The sequence below is a fragment of the Cnephaeus nilssonii genome (genome assembly GCF_951640355.1).
Source record: "Cnephaeus nilssonii genome assembly, chromosome: 13".
Lineage (NCBI taxonomy): Eukaryota > Metazoa > Chordata > Mammalia > Chiroptera > Vespertilionidae > Cnephaeus > Cnephaeus nilssonii.
In genome coordinates, this window is record NC_137084.1 from 55,725,783 (window position 1) to 55,743,320 (window position 17,538).

Below are 17,538 nucleotides of genomic sequence, written 5' to 3' on the forward strand. Positions count from 1 at the left end.
GTATGGTTGGGGGTCACCACAACATGAGGAACTATATTAAAGGGTCATGGCATTAGGAAGGTTGAGAACCACTGCTCTATAGCCATGTGGGCCTAGAAGCAGCATCAGCGTGACCATGCAGCTACCACATGCAATGGACTACAGCTGGGAACACAAGCTAAGCTAGCCTGATACTAGATTGGACTGTGTAAATATAGAGTGGTGACTCCCGGCAATAGCTTTAGTTCTAGTCTGCTGAAGACACAGCTGGACTTTTTCCTTGGAGGGATGGAGAGAAATGGGACCTGGGAGACTCAGGGGTTGAATTCCACAGAAATGAAGCTTTCTACAATACCTCATTGTCCTGGAGGGGCCTCGGGAAATTATTTTCTCTGTGGCACCCCAAAAGCCCTGTCACTCATTTTCCCATGTGACTCTCAGAAAATTCCTTTTCTTGTGGCATCCCAAGAAGCCCACGTCTACTAGCAACAGGTGGGGACAGGGAGAGTACCCCACCAATAACAATTTCAATGAGTTATATCTCAAATACTGCATCAGATGGTCATTTAATCACCATACCATGGTTGCTGATGCCAGGCTCTTGGTCAAAACTCTTGGTTAAAACTTATGATCCAAATAGTTGCAGTTGGCTTAATCCCTGGTCAAAAATTACACAGAGTGACTTAAAATTTTTCTTGGCCTTTGAAATTTTCAAATTAGCTTATCTATCTCAGCTCCAATGCTGAGGTTTTAGAACCCACCAAACACAATGGGAGGCTTTCTTTAATTGATGTTTTAAGGCCTGAAAATGAAATCAGGAGTCAATTATTGCTGCTCTCCAAGAAAATAATTTTAAACTTAATAAATGTCTCTAGAAAGAAGAAAAGACTTGTGCAAAAGATCCTCCTCCTTTACTTTCAGAATCCTCTAAAATGTCACAGTCCCTCAGTTCCTTTTTAGGCTTCCCCCACCTATCCCTCTCTCCTGAACTCCCTTCCTAGTCTTCAGAAAATCATTTTAAAGTTTTAGATAACTTCCAAGGAGTTGAAACTGTCTCTTTGACTCTTGGGACTATAGCAGAACTTTTAGCCATTGTTAAGGATTTCCCAAACCCAAAAACTAATCCCTTTAAGTTCAAACACCCATTTAGTCTCATCATTAGTGCTAGAGAATGGATGAGTGCCATAGGGTGGAGCCACCCCATGCAAGAATTTAAACTCCTGGGTGCCACAGGCTTAAGTGCCTTACAGAAACAGGCACAAAATTTATTAAAAGCCACTCCCCAAATTTCCCCAAGGCAAATAAATTGGAAAGCTGTTCATCAAGGCATACTAGGGAAGGGTGAATCCATCTTAGGTTATTTCAATTATTTTGAGCAAACTTTCCAGCAAGATTCTGGAACCAAAGAACCTTAATGACTAAAGTACAAACTTATTCAATCCCAACTTTATTGTGGGTCTTTATGAGGCCCTTGGTACTTTTTTAAAACAACATGACCTCATTTTGGAAGGCAAAAAGACCCCATGAAATTGCCTCACTAGCCAACCCCTAGCAAAGATTACAGAAAAAGACTAAGAAACTCAAAGTACCAGAACCTTAGACTTGCAGGAAAAAATGGCTAAACTAATGGCCTTGTAACTTCAACAATTAAATAATTCCCCTACCCCCACTTCTCCCCAGACACCAGATCAAAACCCTGCCACCTGTTTCTTTTGCAAAAACCTGGACATTTTAAAAGGGATTGCCTCAAATATAAGTGATGGCTCCAATTGAATCTGGATAAGGCAGTCTGATCCAAAGTTACTAAACAAGATTAGGGATGAGATGTTCCAGAGATTCAATGGGGACTTTTCCCCTTTTAGTAGCTAATCACCTAGGCTAGTAGACTTTAAAATTAGGGACTTATTTAGTCAAAGTTCTCACTGACACTGGGGTCACCCTTTCGGTCCTTAATCCCCAACAGCCTTCCTATATCCCTTCCCCAGAGTTCTGAAACTATTCAAATGGTTAGGGTCAAGAACCAACCAACCTGTAACAGTTTTCAAAATCTCAACCTATTACCTTTCAGCTAGACCCCTTACAGACACTCACCATTTCCTACTCATTCGATCTGCTCCCATATAACCGTTAGGCAGAGATTTCTTAGAATCTTAGCATGCACGTATTGATTTCTCCCCAAAGGAGGAAATACTCCTCAATCTCAACCTATGCCCTAATGAAGATAACCTCTCTCTCACCAGGTCCAGTCAGCTGTCCTCTCCCACCACATCTCTGCTCCCAGCCCTTCACAATCTACCTGGCCCCCTCAACCCTCTAGGCAAAACTGCCATTCTTTGGGGCATTTTCTCAATCTGTTAGGACTTTGCTTCCCGACAATTGTTGTCAATTTGATTCAAATAAATTCACAAAAATTATCTCTACAGGTTTGAATGTTTCTTATATTTACAGTATATAATTATTTATACTTTATTAAATTATGTTCTAAGAATATGGCCTGTAAAATATCAGCTGACATTATTGTAGAAGTCCTCCCTCCTTCCCTACTTCCCCTTTACTTGGTTTTTACCAAATAAATTATTGTGCATGTTCATGGAGTATGTTCTTTAGCTATTTCCTTCACCTTCTTTATCCAGTCACCTTTTTAAAAAATATATTTTTATTGATTTCAGAAAGGAAGGGAGGAGAGAGAGAGATTGAAACATCAATGATGAGAGAGAATCATTGATTGGCTGCCTCCTGCACGTTGCCCCCTACTGGGGATTGAGCCCGAAACTGGGCATGTGCCCTTGACCGGAATCGAACCCAGGACCCTTCAGTCTGCAGGCCAACTCTCCATCCACTGAGACAAACTGGCCAGGGCAGTCACCTTTTTTTTTTTTTTTTTTTTTTTTGGTGGTAAAATTTATGGTTCAGTTTGATAAAATAAACATTTAAAATTACATTTTCTCTGCTCAAGAGAACTTTGATATACACTCAGTGTGATTGAAGTAAGTCTGTCTATGCTTAGTTTTTTGTCTATTACTTCTTTTACTTCTGAAAAAGTGATTGAAATATCTCAATGTAACTTCATTCTAATCAACTTCTTAGTTATTTAATCATTTGTTCTTAGCAATTTAATTGCTGTATTATTTGGTGTATTTCCATGTAAGTATATTGCATCTCCTTTGAAACATATATTTCCCACAATAGCCCTTTCCTCTGAAAATTCTATCTAAGCCTGCAGCCTCAGGCAGATATTTTGAATAAATGGTCATCCATAGATAATAAAGGAAGTATAATGCTTCTTTAACCACAAAACTGTATTTATTCAATAAATATTTATTCAACAGACTAGCAGCCTGATGCATGGAATTCGTGCAAGAGTAGGCGTCCCTTCCCTGGGCTGCCAGCACCAGCTTCCCTCTGGCACCCGGACCCACTGGCAGGCACCTGGGAACTAGGCTTCCCTCAAAGACCCGGCTTCGTCCGGAAGGTCATCCTGAAAGACGTCTGGTCTAATTAGCATATTACTAGCATATTACGCTTTTATTATTCTAGAACACTAGTGTTGCAGCCACTAAGCAAGAGGAAATGATAGTAGAGTAGGTGTTTGGGAAGACAATAAAAACAAATGAAGACATGTATATGAAATACCTATGGGATATTAAAGTGGAGATGTCTAGTAATAAGCTGGAAATATTGGTGTAAGATTTGGGGGAGGGTTCACTCAGTAATTCAACAGATGTTTATTGGGCATCTACTTGTTCAAGACTAGGCAGGCAATGAGAATAGCTGCAAGGTGCCCAGACTGCCTTAGGTATTGGCTGAATACATTTATTTTTATTTTTATTTTTTTTAGTCATCACCAAATAAATGAGAGTTGACATAATAGGAGTAGAGAAAATCACCCCAAGCAAGCTCATAGAATTCAGGGGAGAAAGATGGCGACAAAGGTTGAGGGCACCTTACAATCACCACAATTTAATGGATAAGTTAAGAAAAGATGTTCATGATGGAAAAATTAAGAAAGAGAAATCAGAATGAGAACCAAGAAAGACAATGATATGATGAAAACTGGGAAGAAGGAATTTTGAGTCTAAAATTTAATGACTGAATTTTTGCTTCAACTATCACTAAGTCTTGACCAACTTTGGCTTCCTCTTCCAGAACATATGCCAAATTAGTGTCCTATTTATTTGGTTTAGGACAAAGACTCCCAGTTCTTTGGGAAACTGATCAGAAACATGGAGGAGACAGTTTTGAAATCCTCTAGAGAACTGAGGGCTATCTGAACTGCAGCCTTGACCACATTTGATGGACATTGCTACTAGAATTGGTTCATATTATATGATTCTATGATATAGATTGAGTAGCATTTTGAACCAACTTAGTTCCATTATACCTTTATACCACAGTGTGGCACCTACTGAGAGTTGCTTTCAAAAACAAATTTCTCATATTCATTTATTTATCACTGGCCTCTCTTTATAAAAGGATACAGATACATTACCACAGTTTAAACTTTCTAGTCGCTTAGAACCTAAATAAATAGGAATTATTGTGCTATGTTTGAATTTCCTTATTGACTTTTCTTTGAAAACTTATGTTGTAAGCAATAGAACTGTTGCATAATTGTGAGAGCTAATGAAAAAAAAGTCATCTGCACATGATTCACATGACATATCTGAAAGTCAAAACAAAAGTATAATCTCATTTCCTGCATATTATTAAGTTAACATGGCTCCCTAGAAGACCAAGAAAAAAATTTTATTATAATCCTTGATTTGGTTCAGCTAAATACATTAACAGGAAATAACTGATTCAGAAGTATTATGATACACCCCTCTACAGAGAAAATAATACATTTAGAGAATATTATTATCCCCAATTTAGATTCCAATTTGCATGAAAGTATGCTACTTTTAATGATAAAAATATTTTAAAATTTACTGAAGCATTGTCCACCTGGCATGGTTCAGTGGTTGAGCATTGACATATGAACCAGGAGGTCACTGTTTGATTCTTGGTCAAGGCAATTGCCCAGGCAGGTTGCAGGCTCAATCCCCAGTGGGGAGGTGTGCAGGTGGCAGCTGATTGATGATTTTCTCTCATCATGGATGTTTCTCTCTCTCTCTCTCTCTCTCTCTCTCTCTCTCTCTCTTTCTCTCTCTCTGGAATCAATAGAAATATATATATATAATTTGCTGAATCATTGAATGTACTAGAAAAAGTATCTGTTAGGAACCAGGAAAGCTGGGTTATAATTATATCTTTGTCACAGACTCAGTTGGTGACCTTGAGGAGATAACTGAAACTCTCTCTGTGATTCCTACCTTGTCATTATTAGAAATAATTGCCCTATCAACCTCACTAGATTGTTGTAATTTTGAAAAGATATAATTCACTCAAGAAATAAAGTGTTTACTGTTTGTCAAGCTCTGTTCTAGCACCAGGTAGTCATTGAAGAGCATGCCAAATGAGATCTCTGTTTTCGTGGAGCTTAAATTTAAGCCAGGAATAAAAATATTAAACACGTATACATGGGTATCACAAAGGTGATGGTAATGTATGGTAGTTTGGGAAGTCAGGGAAGAATGTTCTGAGGAAGTGACATTTAAGCTGAGATCTGCAGGATAAGAGTCCTGTATATCAAGAACATTCTAAGGAAGAACTTATGTAAAGGCTGGAGGAATTTGAGGAACTGTAAAGAGCTCAAAAAAGCCAATGTAATGAGTGATGGGGAAGAAATAAAAGATAGTAGTTATGAAAACACATTGTGACATGGCTAGTGAGAACATAAATTGGTACATATTTTTTGGAAAGCATTTTGGTAATATGAAATAAGAACCTCAAAATATTTCTAGCCTTTCACTCAAATATTGAGCCTTTGATTGAATATCTATCCTACTGAAAAGCATATGAGATACCTAAAAAACCTTTAAGAAAAAATATATTAAAGTATATTTGTAATAGAGAAAATTCAGAAAATAACTATACAGAATGAGAAAAAAAATGGTGTATGCAAATTATGACATATCCACAGCTAATAAAAGTTTGTTTCTGAAGAGTCCATGGTAGTATGAGAAAACATTTGTGTTATAATTTATTTTGTAACACTAAAAGAAGCCAGAGGCAATGCAGGCCCAGGTAAATACTGCTTAAACCGAGAGCCTGGATCACAACTGAGGAACTCTCCGGTCAGGATACCCTGATCTGACTCTCAGATGAGATATCCTGGTCTTATACAGAAGTTACTGACAAATCAGCCTCACCCTGGCCCTGGCCCTGGCCTTACCCTTTGGAGAAAGATATTATCTTTATTGCCTTGGAATATCTCCAGGAAGAAGAGGGAAACCTCATCTTTACTATCTTGATCAGCAATCTATCCTTTGACCTGTAGGAAGATACTAATTCTAGCTTTCAAGGCTTTTAGTAATAGGAACAATCTTGAAAAGGTAGTCTATCTAACACAAGATGTGTAGGAATGCCATAGAGAATTGTCCCTGCTTCACCCCTTATCCCCACCTCTACTTTTATTTTTGTTTTGTATTATTCTTACTGCTAAAGCTAATAATTCTTAACATTGGCTTATAGAGATTATTATAATGGGCATATGATATGCACTATTTTGTGGTAATGGAAAGTTGGCTACCTCCTCTTAAGTGTTAGCCAATCTAGGAAAGTTTCTGCCACTAATTAGCTATAACAACTTATCTGGGCTCTGGTTTCTATTATTCTTTTTTCCTAGTTTCTATTAAGTGTCATTCCAAGACTAGTTGGTTGTCTAAACCAGCAGTCGCCAACCTTTTGGACCTCACGGACCAGTGGTCCGCGGACCACCGTTTGGCGACTGCTGGTTAAGTCTACTTTAAATTCTAAGACTTTATTATTCTACATGTAAGAGGAAATACACCCCACAAATTAGTGAACAAAACCAAATTCAAATCACTGTATTTGAAAGAACCTGTCCAGTTATAATCTCAATAGTACATAGTTAAGTTAATCAAGTCAAGTAATCTAGTAAATAGCTGTATTCGGAAAGACCTCTATAAATAGATTTAAAAATGAAATTCAATTAGCCTTTTACTATGTACATGCTAATTCCATAGACAAATTCTAAAACATAAACATAGCTGAGGTTTTGGAGACAGATGCATAAACATGTAAACAAAGGCTAGGAAATTAGTTTTAAAATATATATGCAGCTTATTACTTTCCCATGGAGATCCAAAATGATTTTCTCATGTGTTAAGATATTATACAAAGAACATGCTCTCATTGTTCTATTGTGGAAAGAGCACTAGTGTTAAAGACCAAACATTAACATCTACTTACTTGGGGAATTTTATGAGTTTAAGATATTCTCATTGTAAAACAAAGACAATGTTTACCTTAAAGAATCACTATTAAGGTCACATGTCATCATATCTATGTGAAAGTTCTTTGTAAACTATGAGATCTACAATAAAAATGTGAAGGTTTATTACTATTAAAGTAGGTGGAATGCACTAATATACAGAATTATCTGATAAGCAATGTGTGAGGAGAGCCTACAGGGAGGATCCATTAATTCTCCTAAAGGTAAGGAAGGGACTTGAATCAGTAGAGGTGAAGTTCTAGCTGGTGGCAGGTTATATATATGAGAGAGAGAGGAAGAGAGAGGGAGAGAGGGAGAGAGGGAGAAAGGGAGAGAAGGAGAGAGGGAGAAAGGGAGAGAGGGAGAGAGGGAGAGAGAGAGAGGAAAACAGCGGGGGGAGAGACTTAGACAGTGTACTTAGAGGGAAAAGTTAAATGAAGAGGCATGAAAGATTCTATTTTGTTTGCAAAAAGTTTCAATGTGACAAAAAATACAAAAAACAGTTTAGCTTTCTGGTAACAATTTTCATACTCATTTATCACTGATGTCTGAAATGTTACTTTTATTTCACTTGTATTCTAAGGCCTCCCAATTATACCAACTACTAGAGGCCTGGTGCATGGATTCATGCACCCGTGGGGTCCTTTGGCCTGGCCTGCTCCCTCTCACAATCTGGGAACCCCTCAGGGGATGTCGGAGAGTCAGTTTCGGCCCAACCCCTACAGGTCAGGCTGAGGACCCCACTGGCGCACAAATCTGTGCACCTGGCCTCTAGTATGCATATAAGATCTTTGGTTAATCTCTTCCTGCCCTCCCCCCCACCCCCCTTCCCTCTGAGATTCATCAGTCTGTTCCATGTTTCCATGCCTGTGATTTCCACTCATGCATTGAGCATCTGCCCCCCGGTGGTCAGTGCACGTCATAGCTACCGGCTGGTCGGCCAGTTGGCCAGTTGCTTAGGCTTTTATATATATAGATACTTAATAATTTATTCCTTCTTCTATATATTTGCTTTATAATATACCTGCTTCCACCACCATACTAGTCACTGGGTTCATTTAATTCGTTTATTTGTCTGTTTCCCTGTCCCATAGCATTTTCCTAGGGTGGGCAAGGGGTAATAGATGTTCTATTGAGGAGACAGAAGGAAGCTAGGTAGACAGAAGCAAGACCATGGGAGGAGATAGTAGAACAGGGGAACCCAGCTAGGTAGAGTTACTAGGACAACCCAGCTGGGCATGGAAAGAAGGGCATGTGCAAGAGACAGACTTTAAAATGTATGGATTGTTGCTCAGAAGGGCAGCTTGCAGATAACCAATCACAAGGTGGCAAGGTGTATAAACCAATCCCAAGGATGTTGGTATGGCAGAATTCTTTGAAAGGACCAATCAGGAGCTAGCAAGGTTGTAGCTACCCCCTAGATTAAAAAAAATCTGTGCTGTCTCTCTTCTTTTTCTCCCCATCCAGCTAGGTCCCTGGTCCCTGTGCTGGGTGATGTGCCCTGCACCCATGTGGCCATGTGGACTCTACACATAGCCTAATGGACTTTAATTAGCTTGATGCTGAACTACACACAGCTACAACATGGAACGGAAGCTCTGGACACTGGCCTGAACCCCAGCTGCATCTTTTCCAGGACTGGCTTCTCTCAGTAAACTTTAGTTCCACTAACCACTTTTGTCCACGACTTCATTCTTTGATTTCACAAGACAACAAACTCAGATTCAAACCCCACATTTTGGTTTCACTATGACTAGAACTCCACAGGTCTGAAATAGGTTTCCATAAATGGTTATTGAATTGAATTGCCCCTGGTTAAAATGCAAACACCTCCGAGAACTATAAAAAAAATATGCCTAAATCATGACCTCCCCATCAATAAAATTTAAAAATCACTTCTTGCTTCATAATTGGTTAAGATTATTTTTTCCCTATACAACCTGATAATGATGCTAGAAAAGGGTGTGAAAGAGGGATTCAGATTTGGAGAAAGCCCAGAGGGACCATCAGAGCATGAGGGCCCGTAAGTGTGGGAGGTTTCCTGAGTTAGGAAAGAGAAAAGGGGAACTGAAACAATGTAAACATCAACCTTTGGCCAAGAACCCGCCCTCCCCGAGTTCAAGAAACTAACAGTCTTTTTGAGAAGAAAAGAAAAGAAAAACGAAATAACTGCATATCCAGGATTTCTAAATATAGAACACAAGAAGTTGTTTTATGGGATATAGGGAGCAAAATGCATCAAAACAGATATAAATAGGTAATTGTCTCAATCATATGCATGGCTCTTTTCCATATATATTATTAGAGCCTGTTGTGATTAATATAACAAATTTGTGTTAAGAAATGTATAGAAATATTAACTCATGTATGTTCCTTGGCAACTAACTCTAAAGGCAATGCTAAGAAGAGGTGAAATGGAGGTTGTGAGTGACATTTAGAAATTATTTAAAGTGGTTATTTTATACCAGTAGCCCTGCGCACGAATCCGTGCACCAGTAGCTCTCTGCGGGGCCTGGCCACTCTATGCCTGCTGCCCAGAGGCTCTCCACGACCCAGAGGCCCATCCGTGGTCGGGTGTGGAACGTTTGCTTCGTCGCTGGGGCGACAATGCAAGTGTTCTGCACACCAGCCTGGACAGAGTCCCACCTGCAGCTGGGCGCTCACGCTTGCCTCATCACCATGGTGACGAAGCAAGCATTTCGCCAGGCTGCTCATGCTGCCTGCTCTCAGCAGCCGTCTCCCCCTCTCCAGGACTGGGGAACTCCGGCGAGGCTGAGAGGACTGGGTGCCGCCATTTGTGGCTATGAGCGCCACTACCTTTGTGACAGAGTGATGGTTAATTTGCATATTACCCTTTTATTAGATAGGATTAGAACTTAACTACTATGTAGCTGTGACAAGTCACTCTGCCGCATTGGGTCTGCCTTGACTTAATTCTTCAGGGTTAATCAAATGTGGCTTAGAGCAAACACGCAAGAAAGAGTATTTTACAAACATGAAAGTCTCTGAATTAGGTTTAGGAATGATAATTCTATTGCATAAAGAGTCACACAAATCCCAGCCATCTGAAATTTGGTTATTTGAATTTCAACACAAAGAGGAAAGCACACACTACTATTGCAGGTACATTTTGCATTACTTCTGCGAATACTTTACTTTTTAAAATCTTCAAAAAACCTAAGATAGATATAATAACGTGCAGTTTATCACCTTGCAGATAGCCCACAGCTTCTAAGTAATGGTGTCAGTGTTCAATCTAGGTCAGTGTTCAGTCCCCACGCTCTCTTGCACGATGCTACATGCCTCATGCACCCAACCTTTTATTATATAAAAATAAAGGGAAAGCTTGCTGTTCACCATGACCTGAAAAATCGAACATTATCATGAGCCTCTACTTCCCTCTACAAATTATCCCTTGGAAAACTACCAGTCCAGGCAGCATTTATATTATTGAACAAATATATCTCTTTCACTAGAGAAAGCTTGGAAGTCAGGAAGCCAAATAGTTTGGCAGAGCTCACAAAACCACAAGTAAAGATTTCCTTTGTTTCAAAATAAGAGCAACTACCACCCAAATAGATCCCATGGCTCTCGAGGGGGGAGGGGGAGGTATACTGGGGATGTGAGAGGGGCTGGTCAGGTCTGGAAGGTAGGGTAATAAATGATTCAGGGAATAGTGAACTGACATGCCGTGGCCCTAAGAAAAGAGGAAATGGTTCTGTAGCTGCTAACTCTCACTTGCACAGTCAGAATACATATGCCACCCAACCCAGTACTAATTTCCCTTTTACTTATCTTTCTCTCTAGCTTCATCTTTTCTTACACAAATAAAGAGTTTCGAATGAAAGGAGTAGAATGCATAGGGGAAAGGATTTTAAGTCATTTGAATCTTGATTAGTTTTCTCCTAAAGTGAGGAATTGTATTGTTTCTTCTTTTAGTTGTAATATGCTGAAACCACAGCTTTAAATTTTAAATTTAGAAATATTTTTTAGGTTGGGATTTATAAAACATTTCACATTTTTAGGGATAGGCAGAAATAGGCTATTTCTTCAAACATGGAACACACCAAGGATCTACTGGCATTTCTGACAAGTTAATAAAGCTAAACAGACTAATGTTGTTATAAGAATTGTCTATTCCTTGAATAAAACCATCAGCATCTCTGGAATGGGATGAGGCGATCAAGGGAGGTTCACTCCAAGAACCTCAGGAACTGTTTTTTGTTAACTTTGCTAAATAATCTATATATATAAAAGGCTAAGTGTCCGTCTGTCTGACCGGTAGCTATGATGTGCATTGACCACCAGGGGGCAGATGCTCAACACAGGAGCTGCCATGCTGTGCACTGGCCATTTAAAAATAAATGGCACCACGGACCTGGTGCTGACAAACCAACACTCGGCTTCCCCCAAGTGGGACACAGGCCCCGCCACCACCCTGGAGCAACACCCCACCAAATTGCAGCCAATGTTGCCAAGACCCTATGGTGCAAACTGCGGCCCACAGCCCAGCCCAGCCTGGAAACAGTCACTGTGGGCACTCGGTATTGACATCACATAGCAACACCTGGCTTCTTCTCCCTAGCAACTAGCCTCCCTAGAGTTTCTTCAGCCCAGGAACCCAGCTTGCTTTATAGCCAGGTGCAAACATTTTACAGTTTAACCAAATGTTTGTTAAGCATTTTCTTGTGCCTCATCTCATTTGATCCTCAGAGAAGTCCTGGAGTAGGTAGATAGGAAACTTGATAGAATCCTATTTTCTTTTCATTAGCAAGATGTGAATAGCGATATTAAAATATTTCTTCTAATTAGTTTCCTTTCAATGTGCACAAATCCATGCACTGGGACACTAGTTAATTATAAAGAATTAATAGGTCAAAGAATAGTAAGTTGTTAGGCTTCATAAAAAATGTTTGATAGCCCTGGCTGGTTGGCTCAGTTGGTTGGAGTGTTTCATGGGCTCGATTACTGGTCAGGGCACATACCTGGGTTGCCTGTTCAATCCTGGTCAGGGTGAGTACAGGAGGGAAACAATCAATGTTTCTCTCTTTCTCTCCCTTCCTCTCTCTCTAAAATCATATACATACTAGAGATATGAATTTGTGCATGGGTGGGGTCCGGCTGGTCCACCCTGATGGGGGCTGATCAGGCCAGGCCATTGGTAGGGAGGGAATGCGGAAGGTTGGTTAGCCGGCCCCAACCCTGATCGGGGCCAGGCTGGCCAAGGAAGGGGGCCACAGGAGGTCGGCCAGCCCCACCCCTGATGGGGGGGACTGATTGGGGATGGGGCCAGCCGCAGGGGGGCCCATGGGTGGTTGGCTGGCCGACCCTGCCCCCAATCAGGTGGAGAGTCCGATCGGGGGCAGGGGACACGGGAGGTTGGGAGAGCCAATCAGGGCAATCAGCCCGTTGGCTGCAGCAGTGTGTGTCATAGCGACTGGTGGTTCCAGTTGTTCCATCTTATGATCGCTTGGCTTTTATATATATAGACTAGAGACCCGGTGCATGAAATTTGTGCACGGCGGGGGGGTGTCCCTCAGCCCAGCCTGCACCCTCTCCAATCTGGGACCCCTCGGGGGATGTCCAACTGCAGGGATCTGGCCTAAACTGGTAGTGGGACATCCCTCCCACAATCCGGGACTGCTGGCTCCTAACCACTTACCTGCCTGATTGCCCTTAACCACTATGCCTGCCAGCCTGATAGCCACCTAACTGTTCCCCTGCCAGCCTGATTGATGCCTAACTTCTCACCTGCCAGCATGATCGTCCCCAACTGCCCTCACCTGCCAGCCTAATCGCCTCCAACTGCCCTCCGCTGCTGGACTGATCACCCTCAACTGCCTCCCCCTGCAGGCCTGAGGAGACTAGGGACTCCAGCTGGATGAGGCGGGGCTGAGGGGACAGGGTGCCTCCATCTTGTGGCTGTGGGTGACGCCATCTTGTGAGGGCACGGTAGTTAATTAGCATATTCCCTCTTTATTGGTTATGGGTGCCTCCATCTTGTGAGGGCAAGATAGTCAATTAGCATATTTCCTATTTATTAGATAGGATATATCTTTGGGTGAGGATTTTTAAAAAATGTTTGAAAAATAATCACCAAACACACATTCTCTAGCCCTCCCTCACTATCTACCCATTCTGACAACAAGAGTTTCTCAAAATTAATCAGTTGGTATAATCATTCTTGTCCATTTTTGCTCCTCATTACTCACCTGCCCTTATTCCTTAACCTCTGCTTAACACACAGAAGGAGAATTCAAACTGCCTTTCTCTCCAGCTTTACTGTAAGCTCAGTCAGGGCAACTTATTACCTGCTGAATGGATGACCTGACATCTCCTCAAGCTGAAGTATCCAAAGCATTAGCAGCAGCTTTTCCTCTGGAAATCTGAGGGCTCTGCCTCACCCTCCTTGCTGCTTTTTGGCTAAGATACCTGTTTTCAGGAGCTGAGGGTTTTCTCTGCTTATGGGGAAGGAATCGGGGCAAAGCTAGCTCTTGCTGTAATTGTCAAGTTTGATTCCCACTCTTTCCTCTCCCTTCAGGGCTTTTCTTCTCTACACAGTTGTAAATAATTTATTTCTCCCAGGGAAAATACTTAAATTTAGGGAAAAGACTCAAATTTAACAGGCTCATCACTGATTGCATTTCAATCTTCCTTTTTTTGTTTTTGTTTTTTTGTTAGCTCTGTCAATCTCTCTTTTGAACAAATATATATATTCTTCATTAAAAGGAAAGAAAATGCAATAGAAAAATGACCCAGAGACATGAATTAGCAGCTTAAGTGAAGTAAAAATATTTTAATTCTTTCCAATTAACTCAAAATGCATATTAAAATGAGACTGTTTTGCCTACAAGATTGATGAAAATTAATAGTTTGAGCATATGCACTTGGGGTGAAAATGTGGGTAAGTAGGTACAACAATGGAAACAGCCCCTTTAAAGAGCAATTTGAACATATCAATAAAATTTTAAGTACATGTGCTTTAACTCTGCAACTGTATGGGTTAATTGGTTCATTATAGCATTGCTCATCAGAGTGAAATGTTTAGTAATAAGGGCTAATTAAGTAAATTTAGGAAAATCCATATGTAAGATCTTTTTGGAGGTTTTTTTAAAACTAGTAACACAAAACTTTAAATACAGACATGGAAAGATGGCCATAATGCATATGAAAACAAGTTCCCTGGTAAAAATTATCTGTAATTTTGTGTTTATATATGCAAAGAAATAAATTATGTGAGATAATTGGATATTTGGTGGGGTTTTTTAATTTTAATTTTTGTGGGTTTTTTTTCCCCAAAAAGGTCTAAACATTTTTTTCTTTATTTTTTTTCTTTTTAAATAAAAATGAACAATAAAGCAAAAATTCACAAGCTGCCTTCTTGTCCAACCCTCCCTCCCCCACCTCCCTCTCCTACCTGCAGTCTTGGGCACTTGCTCCCTTTCCTTCATTCCACTCACAGACACAGGCATCCAACTGAGAAAACGAACTGCTCGAAGCACATGGAGACATGATGAAGGGAGGTGGTGAACTGTGTCCACACTCAGGGTTAAACTGAGCAAGTCTGCATTTTCTGGGTTATGGATTGTTTCCTTTCATTAGCCAAATGGAAAAAAGAAATTCCTTGGACCAGATGCTTCAAAGCTGAAATCCCTGGGACCATTGAAGAATGTCTTGAAGATATTATCTGCACCAAAATTACCCATATTCATGCCCCCCTCATCCAGGTCCTTTCCATTGCCATAGCGAGTCTCTTTCCTGGGATCAGAGAGGATGGTAAAAGCATCTCCCACTTCCTTGAACTTTTTCTCCTAAACTTGAGCACTGGCTCCACTGTGCCCATCTGGGTGGTGCATCAAGGCCCATTTCCAATAAGCTTTCTTGGTCTCATCCTCAGCGGCATTCTTGTCCACTCCCAGAATCTTGTAGTCATCTTTCCTCTTATTCTTCTTCAGTTCCAGCCGTGTATCTTTTGAGTTGTGTTCTTCTGTTTTCTCCATCTGGTACTTTTTCATGTTCCAGCGCTGCTTCTTCCTACTGTTCTGTGTGTAACCCTGAGTTCTTCTCATGTAGGCTTTTGAGTATGTGTCATTGAGCTTTACTGCATTTGTGCAGTCTTCCATTGCATCATCCAGTTTCCTAGGCTTGGGAGTAACCCTACCCAGATTACAATAGAGTTTAGCATTTGTTTTTATATTATTGTTGGGGTCTATTCCCAGGACTTCTGTGGACAGTTCATATGCTAACTTGTAATTTCCTTCTTTAAAGGCTTTATTCCCATCTTCTTTATTTTGTTTAAGTGCTTTGGCATTTCTGCAAGCAACACAGGCCTTCTCCTGTCCAGGAGTCATCCTGAGAGCCTGCACGAAAAACTGAACCACCTTCTCAAGACAATCTTCATAATGAAGGCAAAAGTCTGATACATACAGAGCATCTGCATTGGTGGACTCCATTCATATGGGAGGATCTCTCTGTTGCAAGTTTTTCTTGACTATTGTTACCACAACACTGGACATCATCCATTTTTCTTAGGTAGGATCAAGTCATCCTTCCTCCATTATATGTCCCCAAGTTTCCCTTTCCATTTTGCTAGAAATCAGAGGGATGTAAAGAACACAGGACCAGCTGCTGAGGTACTTGAAATAAGAGGAGTAAAGGCAAACAGGTGGCAATGTAAGTTTAATGGAGAGACTGAGGATAAACTTAGGGTTTCTCTCCCAGAGGCCATAGCCTAGAATGTGTGGTCTTTTTCCTGCTTTTCTGCAGAATCCCTGTTTTTTTCACTCTACCAAAGAGAATTCAAACCTGCTTCCTCGCGGTGTCTGCTGCTGCCACTACAGTGGAGTGGGCATGCCAGAATGAGATGGGACTCAAATCCCTTTAAGGCCAGGGGAGTCCTCCCAGGACCCTTAATGAGCAGGCATAGAGAAAAGTGGGAAAGGGACCCCCCCAAACCAGAAGCCCAGTTGGCAATGTCCCTGCCACTGAGGGAGCTGCAGCAGCTGGTTTGCTGTGTATTGAGTTGGTGCAGGCGGGCCTAGTGGGTGGTGTTGACTATGGGCCTTGGGAAGGGGCAGGGATGGTAGGAGCGGAGCTGTCCAGTCCCAGAAGGAAACTGCTCCTCAGTGAGGAAGCAGGGGGCACTGCGTGGTCTGCTCGTCGTCTGAGGACTCCTGAGAGATGCGCTCTTCTTCCTCCTTCTCCAGTTTTTTGGGTCTGTCCCTGGGTTTCCTCCCAGGCATCGTGGTGGTTTTTCAGGTCTTGGCAGTGCCCTTGTTTTTGCTCCCTTTTGTTCTGTCATGTCTCTTGGGTGTTGGCACTTCACTGGGTTCCTTTGGAGGCTGCTTGCCAGGCTCGCCCCACCCTTGCTTCTCAGTGCTTCCTTTTCCTGCTTGGAAGCCAAGGGCTGGCTGGACTTCTAGTTCGACTCGCTCATTTTCCCTTCGCTGCGGAGCAGGTGGAGGAGCGATGGCTGGGCTGTGCGAGCACAGCCAGGGACCTGCGGTGCGTGCTCTGGATGCTGGGAGCTAGGGGGCTGGGCTCTGAGGATCCGGCTCCACAGTCTCCGGTAGCAAACGTGGATGCCTTCTTGGAGCCAAGCCAGCACCAGAAATAGTCTGGGCTCCAAGTCCCAGTTAGAGGACCTATTGTTGTCTTTTTTATTCTGGCTCAAGCGTGATTTATGTGAAAATTCTTTGGACATTATGAAGTGCTATATAGAAACATTGAAATTGTTGTTTCCATCTTTAGGCCAACTGTTAGTCATTCTTTGCACAACGTACTAATCATCAAAACTAAAGCATTAATCGGAGATAAAAGGGGGGGCATCTCTAATACTTTCAACAATAAAGATACATTAAAAAAAAGATTTGAAGGAGGGAAAAAATAATGGGAGATTGGAGCAGTGCACTCCCATGGCTGCTACAAAAGTTTAATGAAAGATGAATGTTTCAGTTTGGTCGAAGCATGAATTAGGTAGTGTTTCTTCAACCATCACAAAAATATATCGCAGCTAAAAGCTACCAAGAGTTTAGGTGAAGGAGACGAACATGCATAGGCTCAAATCTTGGTGTTACTACTATTCAGTTGCATGACTTTGGATAATGTACTTCATCTCTCTGAGCTTCAGTCTTCTTCTATGTAAAATAGGGAAAATGAATAGAAATTCCCCCATGGGGTTGTTGGGAGGATTAAATGAGATGCCCATGTAAAGCACACTGTGA

The 17,538-nt window shown here is 41.4% G+C and overlaps 2 pseudogenes across 2 annotated transcripts; both read right to left on the bottom strand.

Moving 5' to 3' along the window:
- Window positions 1-14,913: 14,913 nt before the first annotated feature.
- LOC307110158 (dnaJ homolog subfamily C member 7-like) lies at window positions 14,914-15,768 on the bottom strand (annotated as a pseudogene). Its single transcript has one exon. The product of its transcript is annotated as a dnaJ homolog subfamily C member 7-like (transcript).
- Window positions 15,769-16,437: 669 nt separating this feature from the next.
- Window positions 16,438-16,751, bottom strand: LOC307110159 (high mobility group protein HMG-I/HMG-Y-like; annotated as a pseudogene). Its single transcript has one exon. The product of its transcript is annotated as a high mobility group protein HMG-I/HMG-Y-like (transcript).
- Window positions 16,752-17,538: the final 787 nt, after the last annotated feature.